The sequence below is a fragment of the Sorex fumeus genome, unplaced genomic scaffold (assembly GCF_029834395.1).
Source record: "Sorex fumeus unplaced genomic scaffold, SorFum_2.1 ptg000007l, whole genome shotgun sequence".
Taxonomy (NCBI): Eukaryota; Metazoa; Chordata; class Mammalia; order Eulipotyphla; family Soricidae; genus Sorex; species Sorex fumeus.
This window is the reverse complement of record NW_026606064.1, coordinates 15,619,926-15,630,759: the sequence shown is the minus strand read 5'-3', so window position 1 is coordinate 15,630,759 and position 10,834 is coordinate 15,619,926.

Here is a 10,834-nt window from a genome sequence, read left to right as displayed (position 1 = left end):
CTGAGTGGATCAATAGTATAGCAGGTAGGGTGTTTGCCAACCCGGGTTCTATTCCTCTGTCCCTCTTGGAGAGCCCCGAAAGCTACCAAGAGTATCCCACCCTCATGGCAGAACCTGCAAACTCCAAAAACTGTAACAAAGTCTCACAATGGTGATGTTACTGGTACCCGCTTGAGCAAATCAATGAACAATGGCGGGACAGTGCTATATACAGTGGTATATGTATGCTGTTTCTGAAATTTTGAACAATGGGAGTTTAAATTATAGTGGGTAGGGCGTCTGCCTTGCATGCAGCCAACATGGCCGACCCGAGTTCTATTTCTCCGCCCCTCTCGGAGAGCCCGGCAAGCTACCGAGAGTATTTGATATGCCAGACACAGTAACAACAAAGTCTCCAATGGAGACGTTACTGGGCCCGCTCGAGCAAATCGATGATCAACGGGAGGGCCTTTATATATATCTGTGTGTATATATATATATATATACATATACATATACATATACACATATACACACATGCATACAGACCTATATATAGTTTTGGTTTTGGGGATGACTTATGGCTCTATGTTCAGGGAGCACTTCTGGCAGTGCTCAACAGTGAAGACAAGAGATTTACAGGCTATACTGCTTCACTGCCTCTGGGTTCTTTGGTAATTCATTTTTGTTACTTTTCTTATACATTTAAGCTGGTTTTTTTAAATTAATTTACTTATTTATTCATCAAGTGGTCAGTAACGGGCCAGAAGAATAGTAAAGAAGTTCAGGTGCTTGCTCGCATGTGACCAAAGGCCAGTGTAATATAGAGTTCCCTGAGTACCAGTGGGAAGACCTGTAAACACAGACCCAAACACAGACCCTCTACGGTGCTTGGGGACTATGTACAGTGCCACGGATCAAACCTACTGAGTTCAGGGCAAGTGCCTTCCTCTCTATATTCTGAAAAAAGAAGAAAACAATCCATTTCAAGGATATTTTATTATAATACTTGAAAATTGGTTTGGTAGAAATTGCTATCTGGATGTTTTAAAGGTTGTAAGTTTTTAGATTATTTTTATAATTATTTTTAATTTAAACTAAGAAATGTGGTTTACAAAGTTATTGATAGTTGAGTTTTAGTCATACAATATTTCAACACCAGCGTCAACCTCCCTCCACCAATGTTTCAATATTCCATCCCCACGCCTAACCCCTGTAATATTTTTTAAAGAAAACATAATCAAGTGGAGTTAGTTGAATGTGATATCTAGTTGGATGTTAGAGAGAAATGCTGAGGAAAAAATTGTTTATATATTTATCATTCTGGAATTTATAATATATATGGCATTAGAAAGTGTTCCATATATAAGTAGGTAGTATATATTTTAAACATTGTGGGTTAAGGGGCAAAATTGTAGCTATAATGTAGATGTTTAAGAAATTCTAAGGAAAATACAGCTTAATAAATTTTGTACTGATGAACTACCGATAGTGTGAGACGTTTTGATCCACAACTGTAGTTTTGTGACACTGTAGAGTGCATAAATAATCACCCCTTACCAGTCATTCTGGGCTTAGTTTAGATGAGTAGAAGCTCAACCTTGATTTAATTTCACATAGATAGTCTCAACAATTCATTCATCAAATAATTTATAATCACCTGTATGTACCAGACCTATATCAAAGTCACCTGCCAATGAATTTGCCACTTCATTTTAATAAGGATCACTGTCATGGTATCACTGTCATCCCTTTGTTCATTGATTTAATCGAGCGGGCGCCAGTAACATCCCCATTCATCCCAACTCTGAGATTTTAGCAGTCTCTCCTTACTTGTCTTTCCCAACGCTGCCATACTGGAGACTCTTTCAGGGTCAGGGGAATGAGACCCGTTATTGTTACTATTTTTAGCATATTGAATATGCCACAGGTAGCTTGCCAGGCTCTGTCGTAAATAACATATGTTCCTATGAAAAAAAATTTTTTTTCTTTTTGGGTCACACAGGGGTTACTCCTGGCTCTGCGCTCAGGAATTACCCCTGGCGGTGCTCAGGGGACCATATGGGATGCTGGGAATCGAACCCGGGTCGGCCGTGTGCAAGGCAAACACTCTACCTGCTGTGATATTGTTCCAGCCCCCAAAATTAAGCAGAGCATCAGGCTTAATACTGGATGTTTTGGGACTTGATAGAGTAAAAAAATAAAAGGCTCCTGCATTGTATGTGCTTGAGCAGGGTTTGATCTCTAGCAATACATAATGTTTCAAGAGTTGGGCCAAAATTGATCCCTGATCACAGAAGCCAAGAGTAAGCCCTGAGGCCCAGGGAGTGTGAACTTCCGTCCCACCCAAAAAAGGTAGATACATCTCAATCCAGAAGGGAAATTAAAGTATTGGATTTTCTCAATAAAACCTTGAGAAAAAACACCCGAAAAAGTTAAAAGATACTGTTTCCGCACTGTATTTATTTACTCAGATGAACCAATTACTTGCCTCACTCACTTCCCACCTACACAAAACAGAAAAACACCTGCCCTGGTCAAAATAAAAAAAAAAAATCTGAAAAGTAATCAGTATTCAAAACTATCAGCACCAATTTTGATCTCTAGTTTGAGTATCCTTCTATCTAGAAATAATATTTTTAAAATAATCATTCACATTCAAGTTAAATCACACAATTCTCTAAAATAAGTCTCGATAGCTCTGATTCCATTTGTCTCCTGTGTGACTTTGTTATACTCCGCCTTGCTCAGTACATTGAAAAATAGATCTTTCAAAAATTGCAGTAAGACAGCTCGCAATTTTTCTTTTTTTTTTAACCCAATATGCAAGTTAATCAGCATCATACTTGATTGGTAATAAAAGTGATATTTCTTTGTAATTGCCCTGGAGCATGATAATATCCTTTGACTTTATTTATTGATACCATGTCTCAAAAAAAACACACAAATACATTAGGCATCGTTGTCATATTATTCCCATTTTGTATATAGACCCAAAGCTTCAGAGGTTAATCTTTTCTTTTTTCCTTTCTGTAAGTAGAGAAGGTAAATTTTGAAGAGTCTCTAAGTTCAGGGGCCTAATTTTTTATTTTTATTTTTATTTTTATTTTTTGCTTTTTTGGTCACATCCAGCAGTGCCTAGAGTTTTCTTCTGGTTCTGCATTCAGGAAATAGCTTGGGAGACCATATGGGATTCTGGGGATCGAACCTGGGCAGTCAGCATGCAAGGCAGACACCCTTTAAGAAATTAACTGAGGAGCAGTTTACTTAATTGATGCCACAGAAAATATTATTTTCCTGAAAAAAGTGGTGGATTTCATAGCAGTAGCTTATCCAAAATAGTCATGTGAAGAATAAACATAAGATTATATTGCCTACCTGTAACATGGAATTATAATGGAAAGTTATACTTTCCATTCCTCTGGGTCTTCATTATAACAGTATGTATTTTCAAATGAAAAACTTAAAGGATAAAGAAAAATGACAAGAATAATATAGTAGCAAGCATGTTAAAAATGTCAACAATGATATAAATATTTTTGCTAAAATACTTTGAAATCTGAAGTCTGGGTTTTCTAATAAGGAAGAACTCAGAAATAATGAGTAAGAACTCAGAAAAACTGAGATATAAAATTTCATTTAAGTATACTTGGAACTAATGAAATCTATTTTTTTCACAATAAATCTATTAGGGTGTTACTGTTTTCATTCTCCTGACAGTGATCATCTTAAGACACTGTTTTGTTCTTACTTTACTCAATGGGGCTGAAACGATAGGACAATGGTTAGGGTATTTGCCTTGCACGCAGCAGACCCGGACGATCCAGGTTCAATTCCTCGGCCCCTCTCAGAGAGCCCAGCATGCTACTGAGAGCATTTCATCCACACGGCAAAGCCTGGCATGCTACCCATGACAAATTGTATATGCCCAACACAGTAACAAGTGTCACAATGGAGACATTACTGGATCCACTGGAGAAAATCAAAAGTCGATTAACAGCAGGAGGACAGTGACAGTGATAGGGACAGTGACTTTACTCAACATATCCAGGGGCTAAAGAACAATATTAAGAAATACACTGTCTTTATTGAATGTGGAGCTCTTCATTCAACCACACTACATTTATCTTATGTTCTCCAGGACTGATGCCAAACAGGAATAATTCTTGACTGGTTATCTTAGGGAATTTCTATCTTTCATAAGACATCTCTATTATCCCAGAAATGCCACATTGTTAAAAGTGTCCAGTGATAAAAAAAATTAGCTCTCTTTATTGCTGCAGTTCTGTTTTTAGCTATACTCACAATCTGAATTATATTACTTGTATCCTTAGAGCTAGATAGAGATTAAAAGTATTTATGATGGAAGGATAATATTGATGATCACTTATGTTCTTTGCAGAGTAGTCAATTTATGTTCATATAGATTTAGATTCATTGAATCACCAGCAAGTTGGAGTATGAAATAGCATGGAAATATGTGTATTCAATGTCACATAAATAGAAGATATTATTAAGCTAAAAATTAAATTTTAGTCATGTGTCTACATGAATTGTCAGAAATTAGGTTTCTATGCATTTCTTTAATCTTTTTTGAGGAGTTTCTATAGTATTCTCCATACATGCTAAATAAGTTTACATTGCCACTAACACTGTTTGGTGGTCCTTTTTTTTTTCTTCACATACTTTCCAGTACTCGTTACTGGTTATTTTGGGATAGGTCATTCTCACTGGAGTGGGATGATATCTCATAATTGAGAAATGAGATTGTTTGAATGCCCAGAACAAGTATAGTTTAGGTATTATTTTTATGTATTCCTAAATATACTTTTTAGGTATTCCTTTTGGTCAGTTGTGTTTCTTCAAAAATGTAATAAATTTTTCATTATAGACGTCCTTTACCTCTTTAGTTAGCTTGATTATGAGGTACTTAATTTTCTGTGGCATGATTGTGAACGGGATTGTTTTTTTCATGTCACTTTCCTCTGTATCATTATTTGCATATAGGAAGGCTATGGGATTTTGGGTACTGATTTTATAGCCTGTGACTTTACTGTACAAGTCTGTTGTTTCTAGGAGTTTCTAGGTAGAAGATTTAGGATTCTCTAGACATAGTATCATATCATCTGTGAATAATGAGAGCTTGATTTCTTCCTTTCCTATGTGAATGCCATTAATATCTTTTTCTTGCCCAACCGTTATTGCAAGTACTTCCAATACTATAATGGAAGTGGTGAGAGTGGGCATTCTTGTTTTGTCCCTGGTATTAGAGTTACGGCCCTTAGTTTGTCCCCATTGAGAATAATGCTTGCCTTAGGTTTGTTATAAATGGTTTTGAGTATCTTGAGGAAGGTTCCTTCTAAACCTATTTTGGTGAGTGTTTTCATCATAAACAGGTGTTGGATCTGGTCAAATGCTCTCTTTGAATATATTGATATGATCATATGTTATCTTTACTTTTATTGATATGATGAATTGTGTTGATTGATTTCTGAATGTCAAGTCATTCTTGCATCCCTGGGATGAATCCCACTTGCTCATGGTGTATGATCTTTTTGATGAGTTGTTGGATTCTATTTGCTAATATTTTGTTGAGGATCTTTGCATCCATGATCATCAGGACTATTGGCCTATAGTTTTCTTTGTTGGTGATGTCTTTGTTTGCTTTTAGTGTTAGGGAGATATGTACTTCATAAAAACTTTTTGGGAGAATTCCTGTTTTTTCAATTTCCTGGAAAAGCTTGAGGAGAACTGGTAACACATCCTCTTTAAATGTTTGGAAGAATTCGTTAGTGAATCCTTCTGGGCCTGTGCTTTTGTTTTTGGGAAGAGTTTTGATTACAGTTTTCAATTTACTTGATATAAATGTGTCTATTCAGGTATTCCAAGTCTTTCTGGTTCAATCTTGGGAGATTATAGTAATCCAGGAATTTATCCACTTCTTCTAGATTCTCTTGTTTTGTGGCAAACAGACTCTCAAAGTAGTCTCTGATGATCTTTTGAATCTCATTGTTTATGCTGTCATGTCCCCTTTTACATTTCTGATTCAGTTTACTCTCTCTCTTTCTTTGTGAGTCTTGCTAGTGGTTTATCGATCTTGTTTATTTTCTCAAAGAACCTGCTCTTGGTTTCATTGATCTTTTGGATTGTTTTTTGGGTTTCCGTGTCGTTAATTTCTGCTCTAAGTCTTATTATTTCTTTCCTTCAGCTAGATTTGGATTCCTTTTGTTGGTCTTTTTCTAAGATGTTAGGTTATCTATGTAGGCCCTTTCTTTCTTCCTTAGGAATGCCTGCAAAGCTATTAATTTTCCTCTTAACACGGCTTTAGTTGCATTGCATAGGTTCTGGTAGTGTGTGTCTTCATTCTCATTCATTTCCAGGTATCTTTTGATTTCATCCTTGACTTCCTTCCTGACCCACTTGTCGTTCAACATTGAGTTGTTTAATTTCAAGGTGATTGATTTGGTTCTCTGTGTCTTTGTGTGATTCACTTTTATCTTTAGTGCACCATGGTCTGAAAAGATTGTTGTTATTTTTTCTATCTTTCTGATTCTATTGAGGTATGTTTTGTGACCTGGCATGTGGTCTATTTTGGAAAATGCTCCGTTTGCACTGGAAAAGAATGTGTATTCTTTCCTTTGGGGGTATAAAGCACTGTATAGATCTATTAGCCCTCTCTATTCTATTATTTCCTTCAAATCCAATGTTTCCTTGCTGAGTTTTGTTCTTGTTGATCTATCCAGAGGTGATAAGGCAGTGTTGAAGTCTCCAATTACTATTGTATTGCTAGCAATGTCCTCCTTAATATCTGCTAGCAGTTGTTTTAAGTATTTAGCTGGTCTCTCATTAGGTGTATATACATTTAAGTGTGTGATTTCTTACTGTTGTAAATATCCCTTGATAAATAGAAAGTGGCCTTCACTGTCCCTTATAATCTTTTACAACCTGAAATCTATGTTGTTGGTTACTAGTATAGCCATGACAGCTTTTTTGAGGGAGCTGTTTGCTTTCAGGATTATCTTCCATCCTTTAATTTTGAGTCTGTGTTTGCTCTGAATATTCATATGTGTTTCTTGTAGGCAGCAGAATGTTGATTTAAGTTTCCGGATCCATTTTGCCACCCTGTGTCTCTTGATTGGTGCATTTAGAACATTGACATTGAGAGAGATTATTGTCTTGGGGTTTTGTGTCATCTCTCTTTAGGTTTGGTTGTGCTTATAGGTGTTTTACTTCTGTCTTACCGAAGCCCCTTTAGTCTTTCTTTTAAGTTTGGTTTTGAGTCTATGAAGTTCCTGAGCTGTTGTTTATCTATAAAATGGTGTATCGTTCCATCAAGTTTGAATGAGAGTTTAGCTGGATAAAGTATTCTTGGTGAGGCATTCATTTCATTGAGTTTTTTTCACTATATCTCACCATTGTCTTAAGGCTTGGAGGGTTTCCTCTGATAGGTCTGCTGTAAATCTAAGGGGTGCTCCTTTGTAGGTGATTTCCTTCTTTGACCTTGTTGCTTGCAATATTGTGTCTCTATCCATGGCATCCATCATACTGAATATGATATGCCTTGAAATGTTTTTATTAGGGTCTCTTTTAGCTGGCACCGTTCTGACTCCTTGGATCTGGATGTCTGCATTTTTTAACTCTGGGAACTTTTCAGCAATGATGTCTTTCACTGTGGCTTTTTCATTGGGGTTGACTCCCTATCCTTCTGCTACTCTGATGATTCTAATGTTGTTCCTCTTGGCATCATATTCTAGGTCTCTGATTTGCCTTAGAGATATTTTGAGGTCTTTTCCCATTGTTTGTTGTTGCCTATATAATTTCTGCTGCTCATCTTCAAGCTCACTGATCCTGTCTTCGGCTGTAGTCACTCTACTGTCGAGGGCAACCACTGAGTTTTTAATTTCATCTACTACTGAATCCTTTATTTGTGACAATTCTTTTTGTAGCTTTTTTATTTTTGATCTAATTTCTTCCTATATTTTCTTTTTTTTTTTGCAATATTTTTATTTATTTATTTATTTATTGAATCACTGTGGGAAAGGTTACAAAGCTTTCAGGTTTATGTCTCAGTCATGCAAATATCAAACACATTTCCCTTTACCAATACTTATTTTTTACCATGAAGAACCCCAATAAAACCCCACCCCCCACCCCTCCCCGTCCCTGTGAGGCAAATGAATTCTAGTTAACACTCTATCTGCTTTGATTAGATTCATTGTTTCAATAAAAGATTCACCACTATTATTTAGAGTTTACCCCCCCTCCCCCAAATCAGACATGCTGAAAAAGCATTGTGAAGTGATTTGCTTTCTACAGCTGGGTTCAAGAATTAAATGTTGGTTTTGGATTTCTGCTATTTTACCTATTGACCCTGGAAGTATTTCTACTGAAAGTCAGATAGTTAAGAAATTGGTTTCTGTGTTCTGGAGTCGTGGCCGTGCTGGAGAGCCGCTCGCGGGGGGCAACTGGTGGCCTCGGTAGGGCGTGAAGGGCGGAGCGAAACGCCCCCCTTCCCATGAGGTTTTAGTCGCCCCCACACTCCCGGCTCATACCTGCTGTCCACAAGGCTCCCATGTGGCCGCCATCTTTCTTTCCAGAGAGGAGAGTGAGAATGGGGCAACACCCTTTCCCCTCCGGCAGACTTGATGGGCTGGATCAACGCATAGTCCGTTCACTTTTCTGCTCCAAGCTGCTGGGTTCTGCATTAAGTCCTTGTGCTTCTGGGGCCATGGCCGTGCTGGAGAGCCGCTCGCGGGGGGCGACTGGTGACCTCGGTAGGGCGTGAAGGACGGACCGGAACGCCCCCCTTCCCATGAGGTTTTAGTCGCCCCCACTCCTCCGGCTCATACCTGCTGTCCACAAGGCTCCCATGTGGCCGCCATCTTTCTTTCCAGAGAGGAGAGGGCGAATGGGGCAACACCCTTTCCCCTCTGGGCAGAAATGATTGAATGGATTAACGCATAGTCCTTTCACTTTTCTGCTCCAAGCTGCTGGGTTCTGCATTAAGCCCTTGTGCTTCTGGGGCTGTGGCGGTGCTGGAGAGCCGCTCGTGGGGGGCAACTGGTGAACTCGGTAGGGCGTGAAGGACGGACCGGAACGCCCCCCTTCCCATGAGGTTTTAGTCGCCCCCACACTCCCGGCTCATACCTGCTGTCCACAAGGCTCCCATGTGGCCGCCATCTTTCTTTCCAGAGAGGAGAGGGCGAATGGGGCAACACCCTTTCCCCTCCAGCAGACTTGATGGCCTGGATTAACACATAGTCCTTTCACTTTTCTGCTCCAAGCTGCTGGGTTCTGCATTAAGTCCTTGTGCTTCTGGGGCCGTGGCTGTGCTGGAGAGCCGCTCGTGGGGGGTGACTGGTGACCTCGGTAGGGCGTGAAGGACGGACCGGAACGCCCCCCTTCCCATGAGGTTTTAGTCGCCCCCACACCCCCGGCTCATACCTGTTGTCCACAAGGCTCCCATGTGGCCACCATCTTTCTTTCCAGAGAGGAGAGGGCGAATGGGGCAACACCCTTTCCCCTCCAGCAGACTTGATGGCCTGGATCAACGCATAGTCCTTTCACTTTTCTGCTCCAAGCTGCTGGGTTCTGCATTAAGCCCTTGTGCTTCTGGGGCTGTGGCCGTGCTGGAGAGCCGCTCGTGGGGGGCAACTGGTGACCTCGGTAGGGCGTGAAGGACGGACCGGAATGCCCCCCTTCCATGAGGTTTTAGTCGCCCCCAGTCCCCCGGCTCATACCTGCTGTCCACAAGGCTCCCATGCGGCCGCCATCCTTCTTTCCAGAGAAGAGAGGGCGAATGGGGCAACACCCTTTCCCCTCTGGGCAGAAATGATGGCCTGGGTTAACTCATCGTCCGTTCGCTTTTCTGCTCTAAGCTGCTGGGTTCTGCATTAAGTCCTTGTGTTTCTGGGGCTGTGGCCGTGCTCCAAACTTAACTCTGACTTTCAGGGAGAAAGACTGGGTGGTTTACTTCTCATTGATCACTTTGTATATAGAGAGATGTTTTTTGAGAAAAAGTCCTCGTTCCCGCATACTCGAGCTGTGTTTGTAGAGGCTTCTGGTCACCGGGGTTCCATCTGGGGGAGGCGGGATGCGGCACCTACTCCATCTGGAACTTGCGGGTGATCTCGGCTCTTTTTGGAACCTGTTTTTTCTTTTTTTTTTCCTCCGGGATCCCGCACCCTCCATGTGTTCCTTCTCTTATGCTGAACGCTTCAAAGATGGCGCTGGGGGGCGGGCTGTGGGCGTGACTTCCGGAATCAGAGGTTACCTGGGAGGTGTAGTCCGGCAGATTTGAGAAAAAGTCCTCGTTCCCGCATACTTGAGCTGTGTTTGTAGAGGCTTCTGGTCACCGGGGTTCCATCTGGGGGAGGCGGGATGCGGCGCCTACTCCATCTGGAACTTGCGGGTGATCTCGGCTCTTTTTGGAACCTGTTTTTTCTTTTTTTTTTTCCTCCGGGATCCCGCACCCTCCATGTGTTCCTTCTCTTCTCTTCCTATATTTTCTTGACTATCCAATCCACTGTTTCTTTTACTTTTTCCTTTAATTTTCTGGATGTCTGCTCCATTGATTCTTTGAATTCCTCGAACATCCTCAATATTTATCTCAAAATTCTTTATCGGAGAGATGTATTTGTGGGTAACCCCTGTTGAGGATTCGGGACTCTTTTCTTTATCCTCTCCTTATAGTGGAGATTTGTGCTGTTTCTTCATGTTGTTGTGATTTTATAGAGATAGATCTTTTAAGTTCACTAGCACTGTTCCCTTTTGTTGCAGGAAAGTGTTCTGAACGAACTCAGTCAATGGTGGTCATCCTTCTACCCTTCTAGAATACGTCTTTCCTTTCAAACAT